Source organism: Myxocyprinus asiaticus, chromosome 32 (genome assembly GCF_019703515.2).
Source record: "Myxocyprinus asiaticus isolate MX2 ecotype Aquarium Trade chromosome 32, UBuf_Myxa_2, whole genome shotgun sequence".
Taxonomy (NCBI): Eukaryota; Metazoa; Chordata; class Actinopteri; order Cypriniformes; family Catostomidae; genus Myxocyprinus; species Myxocyprinus asiaticus.
Genome location: NC_059375.1, coordinates 5,937,412 through 5,958,798, shown reverse-complemented (window position 1 = coordinate 5,958,798; position 21,387 = coordinate 5,937,412). Strand labels below are relative to the sequence as shown.

The 21,387-nt window shown below is 44.3% G+C and overlaps 1 protein-coding gene across 2 annotated transcripts in view; it reads right to left on the bottom strand.

Annotated features, from left to right (window-relative positions):
* Positions 1–1,023: 1,023 nt before the first annotated feature.
* Positions 1,024–21,387, bottom strand: part of heatr1 (HEAT repeat containing 1) — a 216,473-nt gene continuing 196,109 nt past the window's right edge. Inside the window, exons 46-48 of one of the 2 annotated variants that reach the window (XR_007894235.1) lie at positions 13,917–13,974; positions 12,041–12,076; positions 1,024–11,933 (exon numbers count right to left, since the gene is read on the bottom strand). The gene's annotated coding sequence lies outside the window, so the exon portion shown is untranslated. The remainder of the gene's footprint in view (positions 11,934–12,040; positions 12,077–13,916; positions 13,975–21,387) is intronic. The other variant, XR_007894236.1, reaches the window with a different exon arrangement.

Here is a 21,387-nt window from a genome sequence, read left to right as displayed (position 1 = left end):
AGACAATTCCTTGGACTTCATGGCTCGGTTTGTGCTCTGACATGCACTGTTAGCTGTGGGACCTTATATAGACAGGTGTGTGCCTTTCCAAATCATGTCCAATCAACTGAATTTACCACAAGTGGACTCCAATGAAGTTGTAGAAACATCTCAAGGATGATCAGTGGAAACAGGATGCATCTGAGCTCAATTTTGAGTGTCATGGCAAAGGCTGTGAATACTTATATACATGTAATTTTGTTCGTTTTTTATTTTTAATACATTTGCAAAGATTTCAAACAAACTTCTTTCACGTTGTCATTATGGGGTATTATTTGTAGAATTTTGAGGAAAATAATGAATTTAATCCATTTTGGAATAAGGCTGTAACATAACAAAATGTGGAAAAAGTGAAGCGCTGTGAATACTTTCCGGATGCACTGTATATATATATATATATATATATATATATATATATATATATATATATAAAGAGGCCATGACTGGGTTAGCCTGTCTCTATCTTTTGGGTAGTCAACTTGTTCCCAAAGGGCCGTTCGACACTCATAACTATGTTGGGGGAGGTTACGTGTCGACCTGGTGTGCTGGCTATGAGGCACACAGTAGTCTGCCCACCACACACCGCCAGTTCACGTAACACAGTTCAGCCAATTGTGGCGTTTCGTATAGGGACCCCTAGTGTCACTACAACGACACAACATTGAGTGAGTGACAAATAGAGAACGTCATGGTTACTTGTGTAACCTCCGTTCCCTGATGGAGGGAATGAGACGTTGTGTCCCTCCTGCCACAACGCTGAACTACCCACTGAAATGGCCGGACCTTATATTGGCTCCTCAGCATAAAACCTGAATGAGTGGTTGCATACCAGCTTCTTTTATAACCATATGTCTGGGGGAGTGGCATGCAAATACCACTCGCCAATTTTCATTGGCCTTTTATCAAAGACCAGAGGTGTCTCGGGCTCCCAAGAGTGACCCCTAGTGTCACTACATCGACACGTCTCGTTCCCTCCATCAGGGAACGGAGGTTACACAAGTAACCATGACGTTCTTGCCCCTATTTCACCATTGCAAATCCTTTCTATCAAATTTATCAGTGAAGTTAAGTTATACCCCGTCATCTCACATTTGCATTCGGTATGGACAAAAGTGTCCAGTGTGTTTAATTCTGACATTTATTTAAAAGTTGCCACGAGCATATGGCTGAACCCAAAATTATGTATTAATAAGTCCCCTTTCTGCTGGTCAGAGTGGATTGTGTGGGAGGATAATACACTCTGTGACCTATATGAGAGTGGAGTGTTGAGATCCTTTGAAAAATTGGTTCAACAATTTGGGATTCCCAGATCTCAGTTCTTCAGGTATTTACAGCTGTGCCACCTGTTCTGTACTATTTTTGGGAGTAACATACACCCCCCTAAAGTGACAGATACTCTGGGAGTGGTGATTACTGCTTTTGGAAAAGGTCATGAGGCATCGGTGTATTACTCCCTGCTAATTCAGAGTCTAGGGGAAGGAGCTTTAACTTCTGTCCAGAGATTATGGGAGAAAGATTTAAACTTGGTAATGGAGGAGGGAGTGTGGGCTAGGATTCTAAAAAATGTCAAGTCTGCATCTAGAGATGCAAGGGTTCGCCTTATGCAATTTAAGATTTTACATCGATTCTATTGGACCCCCTCTAGATTGTATAGGCTTGGTCTTAAAGACACACCCACCTGCTGGCAAATCAGGAGATGGAGATGCAACCCATGTGTTGGTGGTGTGTTAAGATCCAAGGATTTTGGTTGAAGGTCCAGAGTTTTATGTGTGACGTATTGGGCACTCAAATTTCATTGTGCCCCAGACTCTGTATTTTAGGCGATGGGGCAGTCATCAATATAGGGAATAAACACTTTAAAAATTGGGTCCTAACCAGTGTCATGATCGCCAGACAAGTTGATTTAAGGAGATGGAAGTCGGCTGGAGTGCCCCAATTTCAGGAGTGCTGCTTGGAGATTGGGAGGGTTGTGGCTTTCAAAGAACGGTCATCTAAAAGACTGGGGAATTTGGATTTGTTTGTTGGGAAATGAGGCAAATATTTGGCATTCTTGGAGGGCTCTTAGGGTGGAGCAGTGCAGAGAGAGGTGTAGTTATTAATGTGTGTGATTATTATATATTTTTTTGTTGTTGTTGTTTTGTTAGTATGTGTTCATGTGTGACCACAGGGGTGTTTGATGTGGGCTGGGGTGGTGTTGGGGATTGGGAGTGGTAGGGGTAGGGTTGGCAGTGGGGGTTAAATGTTGATTCTGTGTATATATGTTTAGATTTTTATTTGTTTTATGTGTGAATCTATAAAAAAATTTAATCACAAAAAATGAATACGTAATTTAACAGTTAGCCAATGTAACGATGATAAAATGGGGCTATGATCATATTTCTTGGTTCTAGTCAGCATTCTGGCTGCTGCATTTTGAACCAATTGAATTTTATTTATTGAACTTGCTAGACATCCTTCCAGTAATGCATTACAATAATCTAGTCTTGAGGTCATGAATGCATGAATTAGTGTTTTGGCATCAGCAACAGAGAGCATGTGTCGTAACTTAGCAATATTTCTTAGATGGAATAATGCTGTTCTACAAACATTGGAAATTTGATTTTCAAATGAAATAGTGGTATCAAATATAACACCTAAGTTCTTTGCTGTTGAAGTTGATGTAACAGTACATCCATCGAGAGTCAAATTATATTTTAGTGGCTTATTTTTAGAGGTTTTTAACTCTGTTTTGAAGGAAATAAGTAGAAGGGAATTTTTGGCCATCCAATCTTTGATTTCATTGATACACTGCTAATTTGGAGAATTGTGAAATTTCGTTGGGTTTCAAAGAAATATGAAGTTGGGTATCGTCGGCATAACAGTGGAAACTTATTCCATAATTCCTGATAATATCTCCCAGGGGAAGCAAATATAAGGAGAAAAGCTCCTAAAACTAATCCCTGTGGCACTCTATACTTAACTTTTGTTTAATTTGACAATTCCTCGTTTACACAGACAAAGTGGTAGCGGTCTGCTAAATAGGACCTAAACCATGCTAATGCAAGTCCACAAATGCCAACATAATTCGCTAGCCGATTCAAGAGAATATCATGATCCATTGTGTCGAAGGCAGCACTAAGATCTAAAAGCACTAGAAGAGAAATGCAGCCGCGATCAGATGATAAGAGCAAGTCATTAGTGACTCTGATAAGTGAGTCTTTGTACTGTGGTGTGGCCTAAATTCTGACTGAAATTGTTCATATATACTATTTCTCTGTAGAAATTAACATAATTGGGAGGACACGACCTTTTCTAGTATTTTCGAAATAAACAGGAGATTTGAAATCGGTCTGTAAGTAGCCAATTCTCCAGGATTAAGATGTGGTTTCTTAATAAGCAGTTTGATAACTGCCATTTTAATGTTTCTTGGGACATGTCCTAAGGATAGCGAGGAGTTAATAATATTAAGAAGAGGTTCTGAGATTACAGGAAATACCTCTTTTAAGAGCTTAGTTAGTATTGGATCTACAGTAACACATGTTGTGGCTTTTGATGTTTCGATAAGTTTAGTTAGCTCTTCATGACCTATGACAGCGAAGGATTGAAGTTGCACGTGAGGAAAATTATGATACACTGTTTTTTGAGGTACTGTGACAGATGATTGCATAAATCCAATTTTATTTGATTATTTCAATTTTATCAGTAAAGAAATTCATGAAGTCATTACTATTGTGCTGCAACGGAATATCTTGTTCAGTTGAGGCTTTATTCCTAATCAATTTTGCCACAGTACTGAATAAACACCTAGGATTGTTGTGGTTATTTTCTATGACTTTGTTTAAATATGCTGACCAGCTTTTAGTGCATGTTTGTAGCTACAGACACTATCCTTCCATGCACTGCGAAATACCTCTAATTTTGTATTCTTCCACTTGCACTCCATTTTCCAAGCTTCTCTCTTGAGAGCATGAGTGTGATTATTGTACCATGGTGCGGGACTTTTTTCTTTAATTTCTTATATCGAAGGGGGGCGACACTATCAGGAGTGCTAGAGAAGACTGTATTTATATTTTCTGTTATTTCATTAAGTTCTTCTAGACTTTGGGGCTTACTGAGTATATGAGATAGATCTGGAAGATTATTAGTGAAGCTATCTTTAGTGGTCAAAAGAATTGTTCTACATGAACGATAGTGTGGTGTAGATTGAGTAACATTAGCTGATCGCAGCATACAAGAGACGAGGTAATGATCTGAGATGTCATCGATCTGCGGTAGAATTTCTATAGTATCAACATCAACTCCATATGACAGAATTAAATCTAGCGTATCATTATGGTGATGAGTTGGTCCTGTCACATTTTGTCTGACTCCAAGCGCATTAAGAATATTGATAAATGCTAATCCCAATGTGTAATTTTCATTATCTGTGTGAATGTTGAAGTCACCAACAATTAAAGCTCTGTCTACAGTAACTACTTGATCTGATAGAAAATTTGCAGATTCACCAAGAAAATCAGAATAAGGCCCAGGTGATTTATATACTGTCAGAGCCGGGAATCGAACTTGGGTCTCTGGCGCAAGAGTCTTAATTTCTAAAAATAGCAAAAGAGTACAAAAAGCAATTTCTTACTGACAATCACAAAAAACAGAAAAATCTTTAGTCCAAAAAAGGATCTGAAAGGAGGAAAAAGATATAAAAAAAACAGCAAAAAATAAACATGGGAAAAGAACAAACCAAAAGGCTTACAAAGTTTAGTACTTGGAACTAGAACAAACTTACGGCAGTAACTGGCTAGGAACATCAATAACCAAGCAAAGAAACAAAGGAAGTGAACAACTTAAATACACAGTCCAGAACGAGGCACAGGTGAAAACAATAACACATGATAAAATGGCGGGAAACTGAAAAGAAATACAATGAGGGCCTCTAGTGGCCAAAATAAAACATTAAAGCAGAAAACTCTGACAGGACCCCTCCCTCTAGGAACGGCTCCTGACGTTCCCTCCTGGACGACAGGACTTGCGAGCATGAAATTCTTGAATTAGTTTGGGGTCCAAGATGTCCTTGGCAGGAACCCAGGAGCGCTCCTCAGGGCCATATCCTTCCCAGTCCACGAGATACTGCCGGGACCCACGTACTCGACGGGCATCCAGTATTCTGTGGACTGTGTAGGCTGGCTGGCCACCAATGATACGAGGAGGGGGAGGTTTACCTGTCGCAAGAAAAGGAGAAGACAAAACAGGTTTTAACAGTGAGACATGAAAAGTGGGATTTATCTTCAAAGACCTAGGCAAATATAAACGTAAGTAACTGGGTTTACTTTCCTGGCAATCCTGAAGGGGCCAATGAACCTCTGGGAAAGTTTACGGGATTCGACCCGCAAGGGAATGTTCTTGGTGGAGAGCCAGACTCTTTGGCCGGGGCACAGAGTGGGGGCAGATCTGCGTCTACGATTGGCCTGGTGCTGATACTGCTGAGAGACCTTCAAGAGCTTGAGTCAGGCTTTTTTCCATGTCTGGCGGTAACGTTTAACGAACTGTTGAGCAGAGGGAACTGCAACCTCCACTTCTTGCTCAGGGAATAGAGGAGGGGTGTATCCCAACTGGCACTCGAAAGGGGACATGCCTGTAGTTGAGGAGCGAAGGGTATTGTGAGCGTATTCTGCCCACATGACGAAGGAAGACCAAGAGGACGGGTTGTTAGCTGCCATACACCTCAGTGTAGTCTCAAGATCCTGGTTAAGCCTCTCCATTTGCCCATTGGACTCCGGGTGGAACCCAGAAGATAGACTCATTGTAGCCCCCAGAGATTGACAAAATGCCCGCCAGAATCGGGAGGAAAATTGGGGTCCTCGATCAGAGATGATGTCTTGTGGGATGCCAAAGACTCGGAAGATGTGGTTTATAATCAATTCAGCAGTTTCTTTAGCGATGGGTAGTTTGGGCAGAGGAATGAATCGGGTGGCCTTGGAGAATCTGTCAACTATGACCATGATAGTGGTGTTGCCTCGTGATAGTGGAAGTCCAGTGATAAAATCCATAGAAAGATGAGACCAAGGTCTATGAGGTATGGAGAGAGGATGCAATAGCCCCTGTGGAGAGCAGTGAGGGACCTTATTTTGGTTGCACGTGGGACATGCATTTACAAATGTTGTCACATCCTCCTTGATAGTTGGCCACGAAAATCGTCTTTGGAGGAACTCAAGAGTGTGAGAGGTACCAGGATGACAAGTGAGACGAGAGGAGTGTCCCCACTGGAGGATCTGGGAGCGGACAGCTTTAGGGACAAACAGGCAGTGGGTTGGCCCCCCTCCTGGGTCAGGTTCTCGGGCTTGGGCTTGTTTTACAGTATATTCCAGATCCCACCTGATAGGAGCTATTATCTTGGAACTGGGAATAATTGATGCAATAGAATCTTCCTGAGGAGTGTTTACATATACTCAGGATAAAGCATCAGGTTTTAGGTTTTTAGAGCCGGGGCGGTAGGATAAGATGAACTGGAAACGGTTGAAGAATAAGGACCAACGTGCCTGGCGGGGGTTGAGTCGCTTTGCCTGCTGAATGTATTCCAGATTTTTGTGGTCCATGAATACTTGGAATGGGTGTTTGGCCCCCTCAAGCCAATGCCTCCACTCTTCAAGCGCTAGCTTAACTGCCAGTAACTCTCGATCCCTAACATGATAGTTCGTCTCAGTCGGTGTAAGGCAGTGGGAAAGGAATGCACATGGATGCAACTTGTTGTCCTCCCCTCTTTGGGACAGCACAGCTCCAACCCCTACATCCGAAGCATCGACCTCCACGATGAAGGGTTTATCTGGGTTAGGGAGAATGAGAATAGGTGCAGAGGTAATATGGCTTTTGAGTTTGCTGAAGGCCAACTCTGCTTCATGTCCCTAATTGAAGCTGGTTGTGTTCCCCTTGGTGAGGGCAGATAAAGGAGCCGCCACAGTACTGAAGTTCCGGATGAACTTGCGATAAAAATTGGCAAAACCAAGGAAACGCTGTACTTCCTTTAACGATGAGGGGGAGGGCCAATCCACAACTGCTTGAACCTTTTGAGGGTCCATTTTATCTGGCCAGGCTTGATAATGAACCACAGTAACTGAACTTTGGTCACATGGAACTCGCATTTCTCAGGTTTAACATAAAGATGGTTATCAAGAAGACGTCTGAGAACCTTACTGACGTGTTTTACATGTTCTTGGAGGGAACTCAAGAAGATGAGGATATCGTCCAAGTAGACAAACACAAATTGGTTGAGCATGTCTCTGAGACCATCATTAATGAGAGCTTGAAATACTGCAGGAGCATTGGTGAGACCGAAGGGCATAACCAAATATTCATAGTGCCCAGTGGGCATGTTGAAGGTGGTCTTCCATTCATCTCCTTGCCTGATGCACACGAGATGGTAGGCATTGTGCAAGTCAAGCTTAGTGAAGATGGAGGCTTCTTGCAGAATTTCGAAAGCAGTGGTCATTAATGGCAAGGGATAGCGGTTTCGAACAGTGATCTTATTAAGGCCCCTGTACTCAATACATGGCCGGAGTCCGCCATCCTTCTTCCCAACGAAAAAGAATCCAGCTTCAGCAGGGGAAGTGGATGGTTGGATAATACCTGCCGCAAGGGATTCGTTAATGTATTTGTCCATAGCAGTTCGTTCAGGGGGAGACAAAGAGAATATACGACCTCTGGGGGGGCAGGTTCCTGGGAGCAGCTCAATGGCACAATCATAGGGGCGATGAGGAGGTAAGGAGGTGGCCTTCCTTTTGCTGAACACTGCCTTGAGGTGGTGGTACTGAGCAGGGACTTGAGACAGATCTAGGGTTTCTTGGGACTCGAGAACAAGATCAGGGGAATTCTGGGCCAAGCATGTAGTCTGACAGGTGGGACCCCAACTGAGAACAGCGCCAGTGGACCAGTCAAAGTGTGGGTTATGCTGGAGGAGCCAGGGGTGACTGAGGATAATAGGAAACTCTGGAGTCTGTATAAGGTGAAAGCACATTCTCTCCTGGTGCTGGTAAGTGATGAGACCAAGGAGAGAGGTGAGGTGGGTTATTTTCCCTGGAGCTAACGGTCTTCCATCCAAGGCTGTCGCAGTTAGGGGGGCAGGAAGGGAATTAATAGGAATCTGGAGACTCTTGGTGAGGGAAATATCCATGAAATTCCCGGCAGCACCAGAATTAATCAATGCCCAGAGTTGGTGTTTTTGATCTCCCTAAGTGAGTGTGATGGGAAGGAACAATCCAGAGTTGGAAGGTAAAGCTGTGCGTGTAACTCCCGTTACAGTCCTTCCTTGCCTATACGGGACTGGGCGTTTCCTGAAAGTTCGGTGCAGCCAGAGTGAAAATGACCATACACTCCACAATATAGACAACAGCGTTCTCTCATGCGACGGTCTCGTTCTGATGGGGAAAGCCTAGTCCTTCCCAATTGCATGGGTTCCGAGGACTCGTGGGGCACTGGTAGCATTGGAGCAAGTGCTGGACTGGCAGACAATGTGGAAACAGATGGCCGGTTCAGGCTTCTCTCCCTCAGGCGATTATCCAGCCAGATTGCTTGATCCATGAGGGTCTCGAGATCACGAGCAGGTTCTCTGGTAGCCATATCATCCTTGATTGCCTCAGACAGACCATTCAGGAAGCACACCATGAGGGCCTCGTCGTTCCAGCTGCTCCCTGCTGCAACTGTCCGAAACTGTATGGCATATTCAGCCGCGCTGCCATTACCTTGTTGGAGGGTGAGAAGTCTCTTAGAGGCTTGCCGGCCACTGAGGGGGTGGTCAAAGACTCGCTTGAACTCCTTTTCAAACACAGAATAACTGGAACAGAAGGGTGCCTGTGCCTTCCAGACTGCTGTTGCCCAAGAAAGAGCCTTGCCAGAAAGGAGGGTAATAACATATGCGATCTTGGCCCGATCTGAGGGGAAGGACGATGGTTGTAATTCAAATGTGAGAGAGCATTGAGTCAGGAACCATCACATGCACTGGGATCACCTGAGAAATGTTGCGGTGGAGGTAGGCAAGGTTCAATCAGGGGAGAGAGTACTCGAGAATCCGGAAGGGGTACCGAGGCAGCAGTAGCTGAAGTAGAGAGCAGCCGGTCCAGGATCTGACGAACAGAAATCATGAGATCCAACAGCACTTATGAGTGTTTAGCCATCACAGTCTCCTGCTGGACTAGTGCTGACTCATGGCATTGGATTGTGGACTGCTGCTGAGCAATTGTGGCCAGGAGTTCTTGAGCGTTAGGCATCTCTGGGTTCATAGTGTGGCTTGGTTATTCTGTCAGAGCCAGGAATCAAACTTGGGTCTCTGGCGCAAGAGTCTTAATTACTACCACTGAGTCACAGAAGGGAGTTGAACCCAATAGTCAGACGTGCTCTTAAAAGAACTCAGAAGAGTTTATTAACAAAAATAGCAAAAGAGTACAGAAAGCAATTTCTTACTGACAATCACAAAAAACAGAAAAATCTTTAGTCCAAAAAAGGATCTGAAAGGAGGAAAAATAATCTCCAAAAAACTCAGGAAAAAGATATCAAAAAACAGCAAAAAATAAACACGAGAAAAGAACAAACCAAAAGGCTTACAAAGTTTAAGTACTTGGAACTAGAACAAACTTACGGCAGTAACTGGCTAGGAACATCAATAACCAAGCAAAGAAACAAAGGAAGTGAACAACTTAAATACACAGTCCAGAACAAGGCACAGGTGAAAACAATAACACATGATAAAATGGTAGGAAACTGAAAAGAAATACAATGAGGGCCTCTAGTGGCCAAAATAAAACATTAAAGCAGAAAACTCTGACAATATACTGTAGCAGGGGCAGACTGGGAAGAAAATTCAGCCCGGGATTTTACAAAGAAACTGGCCCAATAGTTGTTGCAAATCTAAATGTAGATATTTGTTTATATCTGATGGTTTTACATTAAGCATTATTAGTTCAAAAGACTTAAACTTATATCCTGTCCTCTGAGTAACACCAAAAATATGAGATAGATCTGGAAGATTATTAGTGAAGCTATCTTTAGTGGTCAAAAGAATTGTTCTACATGAACGATAGTGTGGTGTAGATTGAGTAACATTAGCTGATCGCAGCATACAAGAGACGTTGTAATGATCTGAGATGTCATCGCTCTGCGGTAGAATTTCTATGGTATCAACATCAACTCCATATGACAGAATTAAATCTAGCGTATCATTATGGTGATGAGTTGGTCCTGTCACATTTTGTCTGACTCCAAGCACATTAAGAATATTGATAAATGCTAATCCCAATGTGTTATTTTAATTATCTGTGTGAATGTTGAAGTCACCAACAATTAAAGCTCTATCTACAGTAACTACTAGATTTCATAGAAAATTTGCAGATTCACCAAGAAAATCAGAATAAGGCCCAGGTGATCTATATACTGTAGCAGGGGCGGACTTGGAAGAAAATTCGGCCCGGGATTTTACAAAGAAACTGGCCCAATAGTTGTTGCAAATCTAAATGTAGAGATTGATTTATATCTGATGGTGTTACATTAAGCATTATTAGTTCAAAAGACTTAAACTTATATCCTGTCCTCTGAGTAACACCAAAAACACCACTGTAATTGTAGCAACACCTCCTCCTCGATCCTTTAGACAAGGCTCATTTTTATAACAATAACCTGGGGGAGTAGTTTCATTTAAACTAATATATTTATTCGGTTTAAGCCAGGTTTCAGTCAAACAGAGCACATCCAAACTATGATCTGTAATAATTTCATTTACAATTAGTGCTTTGGTTGAAAGAGATCTAATGTTTAGTAGCCCTATCTTTATGTGTTTATCTTCAGTTTTTTGTTTTTTTCCAAGTTTGACCTTAATTAAAAAAAAATCTAAATGATTTACTGAGGGTTTTGTGTTTGGTAGTTCGAGGAACAGACACAGTCTCTATATGATATCTAGGTGATACAGTCTCTATGTGTTGTAGTTTATGTGACCTGTGTGACTTCTCAAGGCAGCTAGCAGATGTTTGGATTAGCCAGTTTGTCTGCTTCCTGACCTGGGCCCCAGTTAGTCAAATACTATCACTATTAAGACTAATTAATTCAAAAGCAATGTTTTTATTTATTTTAGTTCATTTAACTATCATTATTTAATTTTATTATTTAAACTGCTCTTGGGTGTAAATCAACCAATCATTTAGTTTACCTATTCAACTGGTCTGGGAATTATGTTTGTAAAGTATCAACATCAAAATTACATGCGATTACAAAAACTGTAAATGAAATGTAGGCCTATTGCTGAAACTGATTATGTGAAGATGTTACTTTATGGTTTTGTTAATAATAATAATAATAACACTTCTTATTTGTTAAAATACTACAGTTTAGTAATAGTTTAATACTGTAATAGTACAGTTTTGGTTCTACTTTTATTCACCGCTAGATGTCGCTGTGGAAGAGGGTATTAAGGGGCGCTTCGGGACTTTGGACAAATGTTTTGTGTTTGTACGCTATATACGTAGTTTCTTGAAGTTAAACCTTTGTTAAATCTTATAGAAAACTAAGATAAGAATACTTTTTAGGGGCCTGGGTAGCTCAGCGAGAAAAGACGCTGACTACCACCCCTGAAGTTACGAGTTCGAATCCAGGGCATGCTGAGTGACTCCAGCCAGGTCTCCTAAGCAACCAAATTGGCCCAGTTGCTAGGGAGGGTAGAGTCACATGGGGTAACCTCCTCGTGGTCGCTATAATGTGGTTTGCTCTCGGTGGGGGCGTGGCGAGTTGTGCGTGGATGCCACAGAGAATAGCGTGAAGCCTCCACATGCACTATGTCTCCGTGGTAATGTGCTCAACAAGCCACGTGATAAGATGCACGGATTGACGGTCTCAGACACGGAGGCAGCTGAGATTTGTCAGTGAGGACTCTGGTAATGACTCCTCTGCTGTAAAAAAAATAATAGTATTAATTATATAGAGCTGCAGGTATAAATATACATTTCAAAATGTTTATTAACATTAAAACATAAAAAATAAATAAAATTCCTCCTACAGAATAAATCAGGTGATCTTGGCAGTTCTCGTTGGTCTGTGGGGGAGAGAGAGAAATATATTGCTATAAATCAATTTTGAATGATATCTTGTATTTTGATACATAAATACATATTTTTTTATATTTATATATAAAATATATAGATTTATATTCTACTAACCCTTATCTTGAAGATATGTTTTAGGCAAAGGCTGATCTAAAAATTAGAGCCCGACCGATATGGGATTTTTGAGACCGATACCGATTTTAGAGAGGGAAAATTCACTGATTGGTGGCTGATATATTTAATTTTTGAGCTGGAATGAAAACAGACCTTTTCTATGTGGATTTTTCACCAATTTTGCACCGATATGACTATGCAAAGGTACTCAGAAGGCTGCTTTCTTAAACAAATATTTTTATCAAATAATATTTGACATTATTATTATACATTGTCAACAAATTCTAGAAATGAACACTGAGAAAATAAAGAATAAATCATAATACAATAAATAGCTTAATAATCATCAGTACTGTATGTTTAGTATGTCAATTGCTGACCATTTAAATAAAGAATAAATACAAATAAAATGAATAGCTAAATAAACATCAGTACTGTTTAGTATCAGTCAAATGCTGACCATTAAAATAAAGAATAAATACAAATAAAATGAATAGCTAAATAAACATCAGTACTGTTTAGTATCAGTCAAATGCTGACCATTAATATAAAAATAAATAAAACAAATAGCTAAATAAACATCAGTACTGTTTAGTATCAGTCAAATGCTGACCATTTAAATAAAGAATAAATAAAAGTGAAAAAATAGCTAAATAAACATCAGTATTACTGTTTAGTATCAGTCAAATGCTGACCATTAAAATAAAGAATAAATAAAAATAAAATAAATAGCTAAATAAACATAAGTACTGTTTAGTATCAGTCAAATGCTGACTATATTAATACTGCCGAGTCAAGATAAACAGCGGAAGTGATGTTACAACATATTCTGCTATGCAAGTTCAGAGGAAACTTTCAATGGTGGAAAACCAGACTTTTAAATATTACATTTTATAAATGCAATGACTGGAATTGTTCGGTTGAAGGGGGTACCAAACTGTGAATCCTGAACAAAACAGTTTGGTGAATACATATTTACTTATTAGCTTCCACTCAGCTGACAACGATGAAAGTAGCTACGTGATTAGCTAGTTAGCTATAAGCTCGTTGTCATGGAGATAAAAGACAGACATTGTTTATTTTACTTTCCAGCATTGTGTCTCACCAAATAGGTAATAACATAGTGTGAAATCAACACTCAACAGACACAATCCACCACCGCACTGATGTATGCTGAGCTGCAAAAAGATGCTCTGATGTTTACCTTTCAATCTGCTACATTACTTACTGCACTGATAACTATAGCTGGCTAACATAGCAAACAATAGCAAAGATAAACATGAGTGACATGGTTGTCAGGGACAGGGTTAATGTTATATTAGTAATAATGAAAAGGGAAAATTATGGGGTCATAGTTTATTAACTTTCCAGTATGTATTTCACAAACTAGTTAGCAACTTATTGTGAAGATACACAGCCTGTCTGCAGAGCCACTGTCAGCTCAGAGTAAGCTCTGTAAACAATGGAGTTGGAGCACGCTCTGCTGGACAAACTACGCTATGACACCAATTTTAAAGCACTGTTTTCTGCATTATATGTTCTGAAAAAAGTTTTCATATCACCGGTAAACATATATGCCGATAATATCGGTCAGGCACTACTAAAAATACAACAGAAATACGAAAAGACATCTATGCATAATAAAGAAAACAAAATAAAGCAGGTGAGCAAACAAAATGTAATATTGGTGGCTGTGTGAATCATGTAACAACTTACATTTGGGTGGAAAAGGTTTTGACCTCTTTTTTTCTTAATGGGATAGCTCTGTCATCATCTGAAATAAAAACATTTTAGCATGTTTAAGTAAAAGGCGGAGTTCACAAACAGAATTCAAATTTAAAGTCCATAGTTAAAAGAATTATGAAAGATGAAATTAAGTTGCAAAATACATGTATGTATAAAAAATATTGTAATTAACAATTGTGCACTTCAAGGGCTTGGTATTTAGTCTGAATTTTGTTTACATTTTCATTCATCACTTTGGTACAATTGTGCGAGTAGTAATGTTTTTAGTGCAAATCTCAAAAATGAACATTTGTAACATTCCTGGTCATTCTTTGAAAACCTGGTACTATGCGTTATTATTGTGTTAAATTATTGTGACCACATAATAAAAACTTTTGGTTTAATCACAAAAAAAGAATAATCTTTCAATTTATTAGTAGATTTTAGAAATCAGTTAATTTAATAGCAATCATAACAAAACAAGAAAAAATGCCCAAGTTTCAAAATGCTCTTAGAGGTGCTGACTGAAAATAACTGTAACGTGCAACTGATACATTATAAACAGACTTAACATTACCTAACAATGCACAATGTCTGTAATATCTATCCAGTGTGTAATCAAAAGGTGGGATCAATGAAAACGTCTTGGATACTGATGTAACCTCTGTTCCCTGATGGAGGGGACGAGACGTTGTGTCGATGTAGTGACACTAGGGGTTCGATCTTGAGAGCCCTAATCACCTTTGCTTAAAATAGAAAAGGCCAATGAAAATTGGCGAGTGGAATTTGCATGCCACTCTCCACCCCAGACATATGTGTATAAAAGGAGATGGTGTGCATCACTCATTCAGATTTATGCTGAAGAGCCGATATAGAGTCACGGCCATGTCAGCGGCCGGTTCAGCGCCGCAGCAGGAGGGACAAAACGTCTCGTTCCCTCCATCAGGGAACAGAGGTTATATCAGTAACCAAGATGTTCCCTGTCTGTCACTCACTTGACGTTGTGTCTACGTAGTGACACTAGGTGTTCCTATAGGAAATGCCGCAGGTGCTGAACTGTGTCACGAGGCACAGAAGAGTGGACACGGGCAAGCTGCTGCGTACCTCGCAGCGAGCGCTCAACCATGTCGTGACCTTCCAGCAAGTTAGGTAAGGTGTCTCCCTAGTCCCATTAAGGGGGGAGAGCCCACCGGCGGTGCCTTTCTTAATTTGCTGTTAAGAAATCTCCTGCCGAGCACTTTCTAGAATAGTGCTGGGAAGTGCTCTTCCCTCTCCAGGAAGGAGAGTACCACGGAGACCACATCCTGTCGGAGGGAGGTTAACATGTGGAGCATACCTCACATGGACTTACCAACTGGGAAGTACACATATAGAATGATACCATAGGCAGACCCTATCTACAGAGAGGGTATGCAGCACAGTGGCCGAGACAGAGAAAGCTCTGATTAGGGGAAACACAGGTTTCACCTAAGTGGGAAACCGGACAATGGAAACTCATCATACGGGATTACTAAAGGTGAATCACCACACATGGAGCACTGAGCCCAAGCACACGGGCTCACCTGAAGAGGGGAATACCACGAGTGCTGGGCGTCCAGAGTTCACCGGTACGGGGAACTGTTGTGGACAAAAAGCACACATTGTCACCTTTGAAAAAAGGGGAAAGGCACAATGCAAGTGGTACACCCAACCAGCCGCCCGGTCTACCTGCAGTTACCGTGTAACACTCGGTTTGAAACCGGGTCTATGCGTAGGTTATAAAACCTCGCAAAGGTATTGGGCATAGCCCAACCCGCAGCTCTGCATATGTCTGCTAGAGAGGCCCCCCTTGCCAGTGCCCAGGAGGACGCAACGCCTCTAGTGGAGTGCACCCGGACTCCCAAGGGGCACGGCTAGTCCTGAGACTGGTATGCGAGAGAAATGGCATCCACAATCCAATGGGCCAACCTCTGCTTGGAGACAGCTTTCCCCTTCTGCTGTCCTCCAAAACAGACAAAGAGCTGCTCTGAGTGCCTAAAGCTCTGCGTGTGGTCCAGATCGATGCACAGGGCTCGAACTGGACACAGCAACGACAAGGCTGGGTCTTCCTCCTCTGAAGGGAGCGCTTGCAGGTTTACCACCAGGTCCCGAAAAGGAGTGGTGGGAACTTTGGGCACATAACCGGGCTGGGGTCTCAAGATCATGTGAGAGTGTGCCGGCCCGAACTCCAGGCATTCGCTGGTAACAGAGAGTGCCTGCAGGTCCCCCACCCTCTTGATGGAAGTGAGCACCACCAGGAGGGCCGTCTACAGAGACAGAGTGCTGAGCTCAGTCTGCTCCAGGGGCTCAAACGAGGCTCTCTGTAGGGCAGGTAGGAGCACAGAGAGATCACAAGAGGGGATCAGGCACGGTATAGGAGGATTCAATCTCCTTGCGCCTTTGAGGAACCTGTTAATCAGGTCACGCTGTTGTGAGGGATTGCCGTCCAGTGTATCGTGGTGAGCTGCTATGGCAGCCACGTACACTTTCAGGGTAGAGGGAGATAGCCGTCTCTCCAGCCCTTCCTGAATAATAGACAGCACAGACCCAAAGGCACACCTCTGTGGGTCTTCCCCACAGGAAGAACACCAGTGAGCGAAAAGACGGCACTTCAAGGCATACAGCTACCTCGTAGAGGGGGCCCTGGCCTTAGTGATCGTGTCTACCACCGCTAGGTCTTCCGCGTCCCATCCAGGAGCCAGACGTGGAGATTCCAGAGGTCCGGCCTTGCCCCTGAGTGAGAAGGTCCTGCCTGAGGGGAATACGCCAGGGAGGTGCTACTGTCATGAGCATCAGATCCGAGAACCAAGTCCGGTTGGGCCAGTACGGCGCAACGAACAGGACTTGCTGCTCATCCTCCTTGACTTTGCACAGAGTCTGTGCAATGAGGCTCACAGGAGGAAACGCATACTTGCTGTGCACCAAGGCATCCATGCCGAGGGGGGCCACGGACAGGGAGTACCACAGGGGGCAGTAAGAGGAGCCTTGGGAGGTGAACAGGTCTACCAGTGCCTCCCCGAATCTCTCCCAAATCAGCTGGACTACGTGGGGGTGGAGTCTCCACTCCCCACAGAGCGTTACCTGCCGTGAGAGCGCGTCCGCTGCACGGTTGAGGGCACCCGGAAGGTGAGTGGCTCGCAGAGTCTTCAAGGTCTGCTGACTCCAAAGAAGGAGGCGGCGGGCGAGTTGCGACATGCGACGTGACCGTACGCCGCCTTGGTGGTTTATGTACGCTACGGTCGCTGTGTTGTCGGTTCGGACCGGTTTTTGCCCTGAATCAATGGCCGGAGCCTCCTCAGGGCCAGCGATACTGCCAGCAACTCTAAACAGTTGATGTGCCATTGGAGTCAGGTCCCCATCCAGAGCCCCGACACTGCCTGCCCATTGCACACAGCGCCCCAGCCCAAGTTCGAGGCGTCCGTCATGACCACGACACGCCTGGAGACCTGCTCTAGAGGAAGGGGCTGAAAGTCTGACGGCACTGTGGCATGATGGTCACACACCGGGTGCCATGGTGCCATGCCCATTTTGGGACTCGAGTCTGTAGCCAGTGCTGAAGTGGTCTCATATGCATCAACCCGAGGGGGAGAACCACCGCCGAGGATGCCATATGCCCCAGGAGCCTCTGAAATAATTTCACTGGCGCCGCTACCTTCTGCCTGAAGGTCTTCAGGCAAGTCAGCACTGACTGAGCACATTCGGTCATAATACGTGCCCTGAGAGCGACCGAGTCCAACTCCATACTGAGAAAAGAGATGCTCTGCACAGGGGAGAGCTTGCTCTTCTCCCAGTTTACCTGAAGCCCGAGTCGGTTGAGGTCGGTTGAGGTGCTGAAGCACAAGATCCCTGTGTGCACACAATAGATCTCGTGAGTGAGCTAGGATTAGCCAGTCATCGAGATAATTGAGAATGTGTATGCCCTTCTCCATTAGCGGGGCCAGGGTAGGCTCTGTGACCTTGGTAAAGATGCGAGGAGACAGGGACAGACCAAAGGAGAGGACCTTGTACTGATGTCGTACTGATGCCAGGATGCACTTCTGCATTAACATCCTGAACGGAAGCCTGTGTAAGGCCTTGTTCAGGGCACGCAGGTCCAAGATTGGGCGTGATCCTCCCCCTTTCTTGGGCACGATAAAATAAGGGCTGTAGGAGCCCTTGCGAATCATCCTGATGAGCCACTGTGAGGGGCTGGAGAACTCTAACCAAGCCTCCAGTCTCCGTGACAGCGGCACCAGGGGGACGACTGGACTTACCGTGCCCGGGCAGGGTGGTTCACGGCAAGGCAGAGCAAGCGCCCCACCTGGAAGACAGCCCAGGGGGGACGTGCTGCTCCACAAGCCCGCAACAGTGGCCAGTGACTGGGGCGGGCAAGTGGCCCCAGAGACCAGCACACTTACCTGTTCGCCAGCTGTCTCTCCAGAAAGACTTACGGCGCCTGGCCATTGTGAGTGCGCTGGCCCAGGGAATGAGGAAATTGCTCTTTTATTGACCATGTTGGTGTCGAGGCCCAGAGGGCACTCGGCGATGTCATACTCACCACAGGCTGGCCCAGGGGCGATGGTGGGCTTGAGAGACTGGTCAGGAGCGGTCACCTCATCCCTGGGCAGGCCATGTCAGGACCGCCTCAAAGCCCGTCTGGGGTTCATGGGGGCCGACTGACGGGCAGGTGGAGCCGACTGACGGGCAGGTGGAGCCGACTTCCCGCTGGAGGATCTTTATCTTTGAGGCCGGCGTGTGGGCTCCGATGGTACAGGAGGAACGGCTCTGGAGAGAAGCAGAAGGGGTGTGGGACCTCTGTGGCCTGAAGGCAGCCAGGTCGCACCACGGCAGGATGTGTTTAATTGCCTCGGTATGCTTTCTCACCGTTGAGAACTGATGGGCGAAATCCTCGACGGTGTCACCAAAAAGCCCCCCTTGGGAGATAGGTGCATCAAGAAAGCGGACTTTCTCAGCATCATGCATCTCCGCAGAGCCACAGATGCCGCCCTTGGAACACAAGCGTGGACATTGTCCACCCCAGGGCGCACGCTGTGACCTTCGTCGCACATAAGGCGAGGTCGGTCGCAGTGCGCAGTTCCTGCATCAGCCCGGGGTCAGTCCTACCCTCGTGCAGGTCTTTTAGCGCCTTGGCGTGGTGGACCTGCAGGATGGCCATGGCGTGCAGGGCAGAAGCGGCCTGACCTGTGGCCTTGTAAGCCTTCATCATTAAAGAGGAAGAAAACTTACAGGCCTTGGAAGGGAGCCTTGGTCGGTCGCACCAGGTGGCTGCGCCCTGCGGGCATAAATGCACCGCTATGGCGCACTCTACCTGAGGAAGCTCGACATATCTCTTAGCCGCTCCGCCGTCGAGGGTAGTCAGAGTGGACCAGCTCGCGAAGTGTGTACAGGCAGTAAAAGGTGCCTTCCACGACTTCGTTAGCTCCTCATGCTCTTCTGGGAAGAAAGGCACTGGGGTTGGGCGTGGCCGTGAGTCGCGCTCCGAGCCCAGAAACCAATCATCCAGCCACGAATGCTCAGGGCAGGGTTCCACTTCAGCCCGATGTTCACAACCGCCCAGGCAAGCACGGCTGCCATCTCAGCATCCATCTCATCCTGTGCTCTACTACCCGTGGGCGGGAGCTCAGAAGATTCGTCCACTTCCGATAGCAGAAGCCCATCCTCCAATGCCGCGATCGAAAGCTCATCCTCGTCGCGAGCTGCGAACAACACATTAAACCCGCCCTGAGGCAGACCGCCTGCATCGCTCGACAGATCGTCCGGACAGAATGAGCGTGCTGGGGGATGGGAGATCCGCAGGGGCTGAGCCAGTGGAAACGCTCTCATGTCCACATCCAGATCGCCCGCGGTGCTTGCCGACTCGGCTGGCTGAGCGTCAGCCCAGGACGGACCGAGTTTGGGAGCACAACGTCGAGTGATTGACAGACAGGGAACGGTCCCCAGGTTTTCTGTCAATTTTCTTTTTATTGCTTTTTAAGTAGAATGGGGTATGCATTTAATGCTGCAAAGTATACTGTTCCAACGGTGTTAAAAAATGATCATTACTAAATAATTACTTTTTCATTACTTTTCCTCTGCTGTACACTACTGTCTTGCTGCATATCCTGCAGACTGGTTTTCTTAATTAAAAATAATTTCCAACAGCTTTCAGTATGAATAAATTGACCTTTAACAGATGAGGATATGAGGCAGCATCTGCTATGGTAAGACCATAAGGTAATTGGATTCTTTTCCTTGCAGTCTTGTCATGCTTTCATGCTACTGAGCTGCGGTTGAAGGTAGAGACCATAGGTGCAAGGTTTCTCTGATATACTTGTACTGAAGTCTGACGGCTTACTTATGAAAATAGTACCAAAGTGATTAAAAATGTAAAAATAAAAAATATAATTTTACTGTAAGTGATTTGAACATTTATCATCTGAGGAGAATTCAGTTTCAGACTGAAATCTCCTTGGCATTTTGTGTGCCCTCTTTTTATTTGTTGTGTCCTCAGTTTCAATATTAGATGTCTCTGCAATTAGCTGGCATTTCTGGGAGGCTTTTGTATACGAGTCTGGAAAATATAGCTTGTTTTAAAATATTCATTTTCATAAAGTAATTTTGGCAAAAACTAGAAAAAGTATTAACAACATCATCTTAATGAGTCACAAACAATACACATAGACCTGAAGTACTATCACAATACCTGTTCTTAGCCAAACCTTCTTTATCAGGAACCGCCTCCACTGTTGTTTTTCAGGCATTGCATTGTTTTTTACCAGCTGCCTTGTGTTTGAAAATGTCCAGTAACATGTCAAAGAGTTCAAAATCCTCGGGCTCTGGAGACATTAAAAGACACTTACATGCTCAAGCTGATACCCATGAGCAGGCCCCGAGCCAGGGACTTGATATGGTCAAAGAAATGAGGGAAATTCGGCGAGTAATGTTGAACATGTCGGCATTGCTGACGATGGTCATTGCTGACTTGGAGGATCTTGCTGTATTACGTCGATCACTGCCATGGAGACAAAGTTCTCTGAGGTGATCACAAGAGTGGGGGATGTCGAGAAATGGATTGATTATCTGGAGTCATCGGAGAGGGAATTAGCTGCTAATCCTCTAGTGACCAAGGTGGATTTGGAGCATGTCTGGGAGAAGTTGGAGGACTTGGAGAACCGCAGCCGGTGGAATAACGTCCGAATCATTGGAATTCCTGAAGCCGAAGAGGGTCAGGGTATGGTGAAATTCCTGGAAGGGCTCTTTTCAAATCTGCTTGTCATAACAGGCCATAAGCTGGAAATCGAGCGAGCTCACAGGGTACCGGGTCGGCGATCTGCAGAGGGAGAATTCTGGCCAAATTTCTGAGATCATCCGATAAATATCTGGTGTTACGCGAGGCGAGGAGTAAAGGAAGGCTTTTTTGGAAGAACCACAGCATTTTCTTGTTCCCAGACTGCAAATTTGATGA